This window comes from Seriola lalandi, unplaced genomic scaffold, assembly GCF_002814215.2.
Source record: "Seriola lalandi dorsalis isolate HSWRI2012SDOR001 ecotype SW California unplaced genomic scaffold, Sedor1 jcf7180002054998, whole genome shotgun sequence".
Taxonomy (NCBI): Eukaryota; Metazoa; Chordata; class Actinopteri; order Carangiformes; family Carangidae; genus Seriola; species Seriola lalandi.
The window spans coordinates 497,043-509,991 of record NW_019525547.1 but is presented as its reverse complement, the minus strand read 5'-3'; positions in this window follow the sequence as shown (position 1 = coordinate 509,991).

Sequence of the window (12,949 nt, the reverse complement as noted above, 5' to 3'; positions counted from 1 at the left end):
CGGTTTTGTTCTATGAACATTTACCCTGTGTGGTTTTACACGACGCGTCGACACTAAAATTCCACGTAGAATAATTTTTATAATCGACAATGTCGATTACGTCGGATAATCGTCCCAGCCCTATTATAGTATATAGACTAGATATAGATATCCCAATTAATCTGATATAAACTAATGTTCCTGCCTCAGTGTTTTATATACCCCTGTCCCCTGTTTGAAATATCTATTTGTTCATTATTAAAAATTAAGCAAATGTTTGGTCCACTTATTTTTCAGTCTGTACAGATAAGTTTCTCCTGAGACATTTCCTCAGAAAGTGTGGTGTGTCTTAAGAGTTTTTTGTTTTTTTTTTAATTTTTCTAACAACTTGAAAGAAAACTTCAAACCTTTAATAATTTCCCTTCATGAGATATTTGATTGAGTTCCAATAAGACAGTCCCAGTACTGTTCTCTTGAATGGATTCCAGTGGATTTATTTTAAGTCCTCAAAGTTGTGTGTTCTTTGAAGTTTGTTCAAACTAAACCAATCCCTGTGTGCAGCTCGCCACACAAGCGTGTCTTCAACGACACATACTCATGGCAGATGGTGTGTATGCTTCTTTTGTTGGGGGGGGGGGTCATTTCCTCCTGTAGCTATGTCTTCGGTTTAAGATACAATGGCCCTTAGAGCTCAACGCACTGCAACTTAAGAAAACACGTGCAAATAGACAAACGCAAACAAATTCCGAGAAAATCTTCGTCAATTTAACAATATAATACATCTGTGCACACTTGTTGTTCAGTGCTTTTAACTTCAAACTTCAAACTGGTGAAGAGTTTCTGAATGTGTTTGTGTTTTGTCTATCTGCAGTGTGTTGAGCTCTCAGGGCCACCGTATTAAGAGCCCAAACCTGTCAGTAAAGCATGGCCTTCATTGTTGAAACATCACGGACTAGCAACAACTCAGACAGGTGTTTTGAAAGATTGTAGGAAAAATAAAATTGACTAGTTATAGTGAATTATGACATCAACAAAAAAAAGATATAAAGGAAAAAAATGGTGACTTTAAGATGAAAGACTTTCTTTATCCAAGTATTGAACATAAAAGATTCTCATACTCCACCATTTGTATTTAGGTATGTCGTCCATTAAAGGAATTGTTAGACATTTTGGGAAATACACCTATTAGCTTTCTCAGAAAAATATCTGGCTCTTTAGCTGCTGGACGCTCCACTCTCGTCTCCTGACGATGACCAACTAACATCTGGCTTTTGTCGCCAATGGAGAAGGGAACAATCGTCCTTCACACCCAGGTCAAATGACTGCAGTAGATGTGGGTATTTATATTAATATAAACACAGCAGCCGGGTGAACTTGTGGCTACACTGCGCTCGGGGATGAAATGACGAGTGAGCTGCAGCCCCGATGTAAGTTTTAAAAACACAATCTGAAACTATGAGCTAAAATTGGGTGAAAAGCTCCCTGACCTTTGAGAGCTGGTGACGGTTCTCAGTGGATTTACCTTCAGTTCCACTGCTGACCAACTGCTGCTGCACAGTCCCTGCCGTCCTACCCTCCGTCTCTCCATTTGGAGGAGACGGTTTGACCACAGCTCTCTTTTTATTAACTTTATCAACTAAAAATAGAAACTGACATAAGACAAACCAAACTTCCTGGTGAGAAGATTAGTCAATGCTCTGACTGTGTCGTTATTCAGATCCATCTTCAGGTCTTTATCATTGTCTTTGTCCACCTTTATTCCCTGAGATTTTCTGCCGGCCTGCAGAAGCCAGTGATGACAAGCTCTCCAGTTGGACTCTGACACCAATTATCCTGTCAAGCTCGGTCGCAGCACCTCTGGTTTCTCTCTCACTTTCTGTCACCCCTTGGTGTCTCTCTCTCTCTCTTTCTCTGTCTCTCCATCCTGTCTCTGCAAGTGTCACTCTGTCCTTCAGGCTGCATGTGTATTAGCATTGCTCTCCCAAGGGAATTACAGTGTGTGTGTGTGTGTGTGTGTGTGTGTGTCCATTGTTGCATACACTTTTTAATTGCCTATGAGGGGATAAATTCCCTTCTTTAAATTAACACTTGAATTGAACTTAATGTACATTGTGTACTTGACTTCCCATGTTGAAAATAGGATCTCACAAGGTCCATCTGAAGGCAGCATTAGCAGAGTAATGTGTGAGTGCAGCGTGCGTGTGTGTGTGTTTGGAGATGATGGAGCTTTGTGTTTCAGTGACAAAGCACACAGTATGAAGAAATAATTGCTGCTCAAATCGGTAGAAGTGATTCACACTCAATAATTAAACCTCACTTGAGCAACATTATTTAGTCTTTTAATGTGCGTCTCTGTGTCTCCAGTGATGCTGGTCTTAGAGATTATTCTCCCGTGGACATGAAACCGCATCATTACAGTCAACGCCTAACAGTTCTCTGAACATTAAGACACGTCACTGTTAGTGCGTGTGTATGTGTGCGTTTGTGTCTGTTACTGTTTAATGTGGCTGAAGCCATGGCCAGAGCTGCCGAGCTGGGGCCATCTATGGCGCAGATGATGGTGTGTGAGTGAATGAGAAGCACTTTGGATAAAAGTGTGATATAAATGCTGCCCATTTACCATAGATCAGTGTGGTGTGCTTCTCAGGTGGATGTGAATTTAAGACAATCCTGACATAGGATAAAATAACCAGAGACAGTAGCTGCAATGATTTTTCACTCGTTATTACTTTGCAACTATTTTTGATAACTAATTAATTGTTGAAGTCATTTTTCTAGCAGAAATGTCGCAAATTTATCGGTCTCAGCTTCTCAAATGTATACATTTTCTGGAGCATACTTTTTATGACAGTAAACTGAGTACTTTGGGGATTTAGGCCATTGGACAGTTTGAAACAAGTCAACTGAAGATGTAACTCTGGACACAGTGGTTCACCCCACGTCTCCTACCCCAGTCACATCTGCTTTTAACCATTTCTCAACTTTTACCTCCATAGTTGTAGTATTAATCTATATATGAGATCTTAAACAGCAAGCAACTGTTTTGTATGTAAAGCTATAGTGAAATAATGGCGTCCTGAGCAGAGAATGAAGCCACACCCTCTCTGTACATCTTTGTTTTGGTAGCTGGTCTTGGCAGCATGTGCATGTTGGTGCATGTCAGTCCCTGTTCAACCATTTTCCCTCCCTACATTTACAAACACACAGGGAGCACCCACGTGCAATATGGCACAGTGCAGTACGCAGCGTTCAGGTGAAAGTCACCTTCCATGAATTCCTCCATGCTTTCCCGAGACGGAGAGCTGCTGAAGGACTCCAGCTTGACTCAGAACTGGCTTTTATTTTTTTACATAACTTGATGGATACATAATCTGACGTGTCTGTTTTCATTAGTGACCGGCTACAGAAGGCATGATAACATTAGCTAACTCGCTGTTACCCGTATTATGAATGCATTCGGTGCAATGTTGCTATCGCTAGCTGGCACACTGCCAGCATTGCCGTGGAGAATATCACGACAACGAGGCTGGAGGTGAGGCTGACGAAGCATTTGTTTTGGTCTGAGACGCTGGTGGTTTACTGTGACCTTTAACTAGACCTTAAAACTGGTAAATCACATAACAGTTGTTATAGTGATGCACGGTTTTTGTGGAAGACACTGACAAATAATCTGCTTGTATGATGACTTGTTGACTTTTGAATAAGAAACCCCTCAGCCTACTACGGCATGGGTCTCAAACTCGCGGCCTGCGGGCCAATTGCGGCCTGCGGGACGTTATTTTGTGGCCCCCTACTTGACATCAAAGTTTAGTGTTAGTGCGGCCCGCGCGTTTTTCTCAAACGCACCTTTTTGCCGAGTTGTTGGGCGAGCCGCGCTTGCCCTGGGCTTTTATTTTTCACTTATGGGCTACCATAGCGCAGGCTCATGACAGCTTTCGGTGTCGCGTTTGTTGTCAAGTTATGGTGCGTTCCCGTTAAGTTGGAACTTGTAAATTGGAACGACTCGGATTTCAGACTTCCAGTTGAAATGTCCAACTCGGAGCTCAGAAAGTCTGACTTCCGAGCACAACTTGAACGCACCATAATGTCCAGAGCAAATTAGCGACGGTTGAAACTTGGTTGAAACGTGAAGAACTGTTAATAATAAAGATTGAGAAGATTGGATCTGTTGTACTTTTTTTTTTTTTGAATACTTGCGGCCCAGCCTCACCCAGACTCTACTTCCAGCGGCCCCCATCTAAGTTGAGTTTGAGACCCCTGTACTACGGACTTCACATAACAGAACCCAACAGACACGTTTTAAATGAGGTAGGCAAGAGATGCCACCGCAGGCAATGGTGAGAAAAACAGGAGGAAGTGAGGACGTCGGGTGGTGAAGGGGAAAATCAATCAACACAAGCTGTGGCAGCTGTTTACAACAGGTCAGATCAGATTGGAAGCAGCAGCAGCGGGGTGATGATCAGTGAGAGCATGGCACTTTATAAAGACTAAACAATGTGTTGATTCAACACATTGAATGTTAATATGATTCATCTTATTTGTCCGTGTCAGAACTAACACAAAGCTTTATTATTGATCAAGCTGGCTATGAACCATTGACCTTCTCTGCATTCTGACCTCACTTGGCAAGAAATGGATTGTGTTATTTATTCTGTTCGATTTATTTATTTGTTTATCTAATTGCACCTGGTGCATAAATCACTAACTCTGCGAAGTAAAGGGCCCTGAGGGCATCTGATGATATAAAGGATTTTTTATCACAAAGTTGAACAACAACTGATTAAGATCTAAATGTATTTCATTTTAAAAAAAGGGGTTGTGGCCTCTATAAAGTTTGGAGAGGGAGGTTTGCTCCATTTGGTTTTTACAGCCACGAAGAGGTGCTCCTTGTGACGTCCTGAACCACATATTAGGAATCGTTGATCAAGGTTTAACTTTATTTTATTTTAATTTGTTTGTTGCTGAAATTATATAATTTATATTTCAGTACCATGAAACGCACATTGTAACAGAATACAGAATAGATTTTACTAAAACTATGTCATAGAGAGCCGCAGGGACGATTTATTTTTGTAGGCCAATGCCGATGTTAGCGTCACCCTGGTTCCCTTGAGAAAAAGCCAATGGGATTTTAACATTGGCTTTTGGATTATTACAGAAAATAAACCGCGAATAACAACAGTTTCTGGTCCTGACAGGTTTAGTTCAGCAGGATCATCTTCACTAATGAACACCACTTTATGATTTTTGAAGCCTAAATACAATCAGCAGAAGTAAAAAGCTAATGTTAGGCTATAAACAAACATGACTTCAATGTCACCACCACTAACCTTCGACTGTAGACTGTAAATAAGGATGGCTGTAGCCTCAGTGAGGTCACCCACAGGTTTCTGAAGAGCGGTATTGAGGCTCGGAGTGAGCTGCTCCACCATCGCCATCTAGGCTGCGCCTGACTCTACCTAAACCCCGGCTATTCCAACAATGGTTTAAGAGGTGGGGCGTGTGAGGAGCCGAGAATTCACTGCTGTCACTCAAAGCGGCCCGCCCTCAATTATAAGCCTTAAGAAAATGTATACAGGTGAGTTAAATAAACAGTCGTCATGAAGGAGGAAATTAGCTCTAGAGACCAAAACTGTTTGTTGTACCAGGCTGTAAACATGTTTATTTCTGCTGTAAAGTTGGACATTTTAACATGGGAGTCTATGGGGACTGACTCACTGTTGGAGCCAGACTCTAGTGGCCATTAGAGGAACTGCAGGTTTTGGTTCTTCAGCGTAGGCTTCATTTTTCAGCTCCGCAGGTTGATGCTTGCTTCCAACTTGTAGTTTGATTTAGCTCTGACCTCTTCTACAAAAGCCTTACTCTTACAGAGTTACTAGTGAGTGGATCATTTTTCATTTTCAACGTTTCAACAACCTCTGTAGTCTCATTTAGAGACTTGTTAGCAACTGGCCTTTTTTAACAGACATGTTTAAGTACAAGCTTAAAGGAAATCTGGACTGGGGTCTTTATTGACGTATTTTATGTTGTAGAATATTGTGACCTAACCCGTAGACTTCAGGACAAGGGAGGAGGAAGTGCTAAAATGAAACTAATATCCAAGTTTGAGGACTCGTTCCTGCGGCACTCTATTACTCCTCCTTCTGCTAAGACCAGAAAACACAGGAAATAGAACTCAGAGCAGCAGAAACACTGTTTGTGGAACATGTCTTCGTCCCAGCTGCCTCAGAGAAACTGTCTGAAAACCAATAATTGAACTCTGTATATAATTAAATTAAATGTGCTCCCTCTGGTTCAGAGTTATTTCTGCAATTCATAAAAAATAACATTAAAATTGCAGTTACACTAAATCTGTTAGTGATTATAGTAATTGTAACCATCAGTCTGTGTTATTAGAGGTGAGCTTTTTGCCTCCAGTCAGCACCCATTATCCATTTCATCTCCCTCTGTGCCCACTCATTGCTTTCAATTTACACGCACACACAGAGTTAAATGTGGATATACACACCTGCTGTCGTTCCAAGCTTATTTTGCGGATACACAAACACAGACGGGCGCGCACACACACACACACACACACACACAACATGCTCTCTGCCACATTCAGATTACAGCCTGTTTAATTCTGCCTGTCTTTCTCTGTGGAACACACACACACACACACACACACACACACACACACACACACACACACACATTCCTACAGACAAATAGCTGCTGTGTGTCCTCTGCTGCATCCGCACTTGTTAGTGTAACATCAGGTATCTGGAGGATCCTTGCTTTAGCCTTAATTGCATTCCTCTGGGCTGGACTCACCACCCCTGGAGAGTCAACAATCTTCTTTGTGCCTTTGATCTTAACGAGCCTTATTAACTACCATGGCAACCGTGGGGGGCTTCTGGGACGGCAGTGCTGTTGGGCCGTTTATTATTGGAGAGAAATAAAGGGGCCGTCCTGGCACGTACCGCTGCTGCAGGGAGGCTTTTGGAATCGGAGGGATTGTGAATCACAATGGGTGCCGTGCTGTTTCAAAATATTATCTCTCAGCTAATTGTAACGAGTCCAGTCATTTTTTTTTTTTTTTCTGCCAAAAACAATGGTTTTTACCTTTGTGCATATCATTTGGCAGCATCTTATTGAATATGAGTAAATGTTTATTGACTCATACTGTGAAGGGAGTTTAAAAAGTTGAAGCAGATATATTTTGCATATGAATACAAAAAGCCCCAATAAGAATCCTTCCTTAGCGAGGCGTGTAGTCTTATAATTGAATTAACAACTCTGGTGTGTCACAGTTATTCATCCATATGTGCTGTTTGTGTTTTATTGGGTTGCTTAATATACAAGGTCCTGTATCACAAAGCACAAGTGCAGTGCATGGGAAGTTCTCAGACCCCTTCAGTCTTTTCTAATGTTTTTTTTCTTGTTGTAGCCTAATGCAAAAGAGAATCTCTCATCAAGCTATACTAATTATGACAGAGTGAAAAGACATTTTACAATTTCTTGCAAATTTATTAAAGACCCCCTCCGATGAAAATCAAGTGTTTAACCTTGTTAAAATGCATATGGTGTTTTTTATACAAGATGTATGATGAGTGAAATACTCAGAAAACACCATGACTGAGTGTTTCCACCTTGAAACAGCCAGGGTTTAATACATCACAAACCTAAGGAACCAATCCTGTCAACTTGTGGGGATGGGGGGCGGGGCTAAATAAACCTGAAACCTTGTCAGTAGAGAAAGAGAGCAGGCATTACCTAAACCATTAACACAGTGTCAGCCTCTGCAAGTTACAAGCTAACAAACAACATAAACAAATAAAAGATGCTAACTGCGCTAACCGCTCTGATACGTCTACCAGTCTCTGGTTCTGGTCTTAACAGAATCTGAGTCTCTCTGATGTTTCCTCCTCTAACCATCCTGATACTCTCTGCTCTTTCACTTGTCCACCTGGAGGGAGCAGGTGGTCAGAAGGCCTGATCCTGATTTGTTAATCAGGAAGTAAGAGAAGATGTGGTTCCTGCCCCGTTTTTGTTTTTTTTTTCACTATTATGTGAGAAAACCCATCTTAAACAAGATATTAATCATGGCAGAGGTTTTTTTTACATAGTTTAAAACATCAGGCGAAAAACTTTTCATCACTTTGCTATGACACTTCCTCCCATTTCTCTTGATCATCTTTGAGATGTTTCTACACCTTGATTGCAGTTCACTTGTGGTAAATTCAAATGATTATATAGACACACACACCTGTCTATATGAAGTCTCACAGCTGACTATGCATATCAGAGCAAAACCCGGCCATGAGGAGGAAGTAGCTGCCTGCAGGACTGTGTTGAGGCTCAGATCTGGGGAAGGCTACAAAAAAATCTGCTGCATAGACGGTTCCCAAAGAACAGAGGCCTCCATTATTCTTAAATACAGGAAGTTTGGAAAAACCAGGACTCAAACAGGAATTGGTTCTCCCATCTCCTCACAGGATCTCTTGATTTAACGAATATATACTATTTTAGCATGAGATTGCAACATAACAAAATGTGAAACACTTGAAGGGGATCTGAATACCTGATGAATACACTGCGGGTTATCTGGATGAACTTTGGTTCAATCCAGGCTTTCACATCTGCCTGTCAGCTATGGACAAATAGAGCAGTGCTGCTCAATTAATTAACAAATATTAAATCAATCAAGTAATTCAACAGAGCCAGGGGAAACTAATGAGCAACAATTAAGCCATTAAATAACTGATTAACTGTTAACAGCTCATCTGCTCCCTGTGGTCGTAAATTAATTATATTTTGTATTTTGAACGAGGTGAGACAAAAAACAATTTCAACACATAATCCTGGAACTTGTAACTGATACTTTCTTGCAATATTCTTAAACTTTATTTATTTTATTTATTATATATTCGAAACAATCAATCATTGTCTAAAATAATTGGCAGAGTAATTGATCATTAAAACAGTTGTTAGTTCCAGCTCTAAAATGCAGTCATCATTTATGTCGGACAGCAATAAACAGCCTGGTTCCAGACATCTGAACACACACATACACATCAGTTAGGAACACACAAAACACTTAGTAGATGAGTATAAAATATATCTTGTACAAAATAGTGGACTGTTCACTTACACAAGCAAAGTGATTCAGATTCAGTGAAACCGACAATGAAGGGAACAAAGTGACCCCTGTCCTAAATTTTAGTCAAACGTTTTTATTTATGCAGCATTGACTTTTATTTTTTCATCACAAAAGTTTTCTTCATAAATGTCACTAATGCATTTCTTTCACACTACTTAACATTTTTAAATGTTGTATTTAATTGCATGTTTAAGTCTGCTGCTTTTATCACTTGTTGAACTTGGTGCGCTGCCTCTTCGTAGTTTCCTGCTTCTGTTTTATACATTTCATCCTGCTGAAACGTGTCACATTTGCCACTGTACTGATTTACCTCCATTTGCACTTTATCTGGTCAAGATTATGAGTGGCAGTTATCTCGTAGCTGCACTGGAAAATACTGGGGTAACCATGTTTTAATAGCAAGCTGTGTGAGAGCATGTAGGAGCTTTGTTCATATCCTTTCATAAGTTATATTCACGGTGCCGTATGAATTGTCCCAGATTTATAAATTGATTTTATCTGCCTTGTCTCAAGGTAAGTTTTCAGGAAATTCAGTAAATGCACAATAAAGCCAAAATAGTGGTGGTGACAGTGTTTGTATGTGTGCTTCAGGGAGGTTTTAGTGTCCTCCTAAGGCTGTAAGAACCATGAGGAAAATAATCTTAGTTGTAGTTGAGGAAACATTTACTGGTAACTGCTTTCACACTGACATGGAGAGAAAACTGCAAAATAATACAAATACAGAGAAGAAAAATGTGCTGAGTCTTCTTTTCTACAAACTAAGAATTGTGCTTGAATTATCATTGCAAAGGTATGAATTTCCTTGTATACACTTGATATATAAATTAATAATAATTAATAATTATTATAAAGCTTTTTTTGTTCTATAAATCTTAACTTATTAACTACATTTTAATCAAATAATACTTAATATATTCATTTTGACATGTAAATAATGAAATGCAACAACTTACGTCCTTGAATGTAGAGGTGAATGGATCCTCTTACGAACTTGCATGACTGGAGTTTCCCTCGTCTGACTGACAGGAATGTGGATGTGATGAGCTTGAATTAACTTTATGGAACATTTGATTAACAAACATTACAATCCAATACAAAGGCAGTGCAAAGCAGTGCTTAACATTACAATATTACAACTCCGATGTTACAGCCGGCACAGAGGATATAATCCCAGTGGTTTATGTGGTCATCAACGTGTTTGTAGCCATATTTGCATCAGTTAGTCCGTGTGGGGACCACACATGATTTATGTGGCCGATTGATACTGGATCCAGTAAACCAACTGCCTTTTCCTCAGATCTACAGACTTTGTGATTTCAGTGAACTCCTCCTCTGAATTAGTTTCCATACTGAGCAACCAGAGGAGCCTCGACAATAATCTGTGCAGCAGAGGAAGGAAAACAGTGTGGAAAACCAAGGAACTCTTGTAAATTGTTTCTCTATTGGCTGCTGATATATTCTAACACAGGAATACAGTTGTCACATACGTAGTCTCTGACTGGCAGTGACAGATTCAGAGATCTGCATTCAGATGTCTGCACGTTATGTGTGCTGTTTGTACTTTGTGTATTGTGACTGTGGTGAAATCTGTGGTGGACATTCAACCAGTCATTTACACAGCCAGTGAAACAGTCAGCCGGTAAAACAGTCGGCGAATCGGACATTCAGCGGAGGTTGAGATTGGAGCTTGGTGGTAATTGTGGTCTCTCTGCCTGCTGATAGCTGCTCTCATCATTTCTATCTCTCAGCCCATTTACACAGCCACGTTTCATATTAGCTCTGATCGGCAGTAATACTCTGACACCACTGTGACACACACACACACACACACACACACAGCCACACACACGGAGTGAAACCAGCTTACAGCAAACATATAAACGTCTTTCTCTCTCAGTTCTTTGTTAAAAACACAACTACATAAACATGCTGTATATGTAACCGAGGCAGGAAACTCCTCTGCAACAATCTCTAATGAAGAAAAAAATGAAGGAAAAGTCAAATGTGAAGATTTGCCTTTTGTTTCTCATGTCGCTGTAAATTCAACCTTTGGGGTTCGGACTGTCAATCGGTCAACTAACATTTACGCTGGTGACAACCAGAGCCGGTTCAACCATCCGTCCCATTCTCATGGACACGATATCTCAGTAAAGCCTTGACAGAATGTCTTCAAATTCGGCATAAACATTCTCCAAACAGGACTCATGGGCGAACTGCTTAGATTTTGGTGGTCAAAGGTCAAAGTCACAATGATCTCACAAAACATGGTTTTGGCCTTGTGCAAAAAAACAGTATTTTTTAAAGTATTTTAGGGCTTTTTTTGACATTTCATAGCAGAAATATGTCAAAGAATGAGGGGAGAGTATGATGGGGAATGACATGCAACACTTAACCACACTCCAACCGAGTATGCTGCAGTTACAGGATTGATGCCTTAAAGCCCCGGACAACCAGGGCACTCTGAAAACAAGACATCACCTTGGGCTCAGAAATTGTGATGGGCATATTTCATGTTTTTTTTTTTTAATAGGCCGCTATTCTCTTTCAATAGAACCTTCTTCTACCCATCCATCACCAGCCCCAAATCTTTACCACTCCGAAACTAAATGAATTATTGTACATACCACTGAAGAATCACAGACATGAGTTATATTTAAAATCTGTATATAAATATAATCCACCTGAGTCTTCACTTGTTTGTTCATAAAACTGCTTCAAATCCTCAAACAAACTGGCTTCAGCAGTAGTAGATGCATCTGTACCATCTGTACCGCTAACACCAGCAAAGCTTGGCCGTGTCTATGGAGACGTCATGCGGCATGCCGTAAAACTGTTGTAAAACGTGAGTGGACGCCACTCACATTCACGTTCATCATATGTAAACTGATTTGTTCAGTTCAGCGTTCACAAAAAAATATGAAAGAGTTCAATGAACATCGTGAATGTATGTAGGTATTTCCAGGTGCCATGTTTCTCTGATACAAGGTGTAATCGAGTCCTGTGACATCATACACACACTGAGCCCAAAATCCCTCTCACACAACACTTTTTCGCTCTCTGTGACAAATCTGAAGCAAGCATGCATCATCATATCTCATTTCTCTGTATGTTGCAGTGGGAAGGAATTAGCAATCATTAAGCAGAGACTCAGATGTTTAGGGATTAAGAGGTGTGGGGCAGAGGAGCAGCAAATTGTTGTCATTAAGAGGAGGATGGGGGTAGAGCAGGAGGTGGATTGTGAAGGTCTGGGCTCATCAATGCCAGGATTTCCTCTGTGGTGAGACAAAATCAACTGGGCCTGACCACAAATTAATTTCTGAGACACTTTGTGCTTGCATAGAGTCGGGGCTCATGGCGAGCCAAAACACGAGATTGAACAGTGGAAACAAAATGTTCAGTCAAACATGCACAGATTAAAACTCCTGTCAAACATCCCAGAAAACACAGATTTGGTTGCACGTCAAGGAGCATGCAGATGTCCAAGTTTGCAGGATGATATAACATGAGAGAGGATCCAAATCCCAGTCCAAAACAATGTCCTCTTAGTCCCAAATTTAATTAAATCAGGTTCTGAATATGTGCTGAAGTGGTCACTAAAGTGGTGCTGATACATTAGGTGCATCTAAGTTTGCAGTGTAAAAATCTTTTGATCAAATTCACGCACCTTTTCTCATTCACGCAAACACTCATGCACCAACCAAGCATTGTGCTTGCCCATAGACTGTGAATAAAGATGGACGTTTCCTCCTCGACGTCACCCACAGGTTTGTGAAGAGCAGTTTTGAAGCTCAGAGTGAGCTGCTCTACAGTCGCCATCTTGGCAGT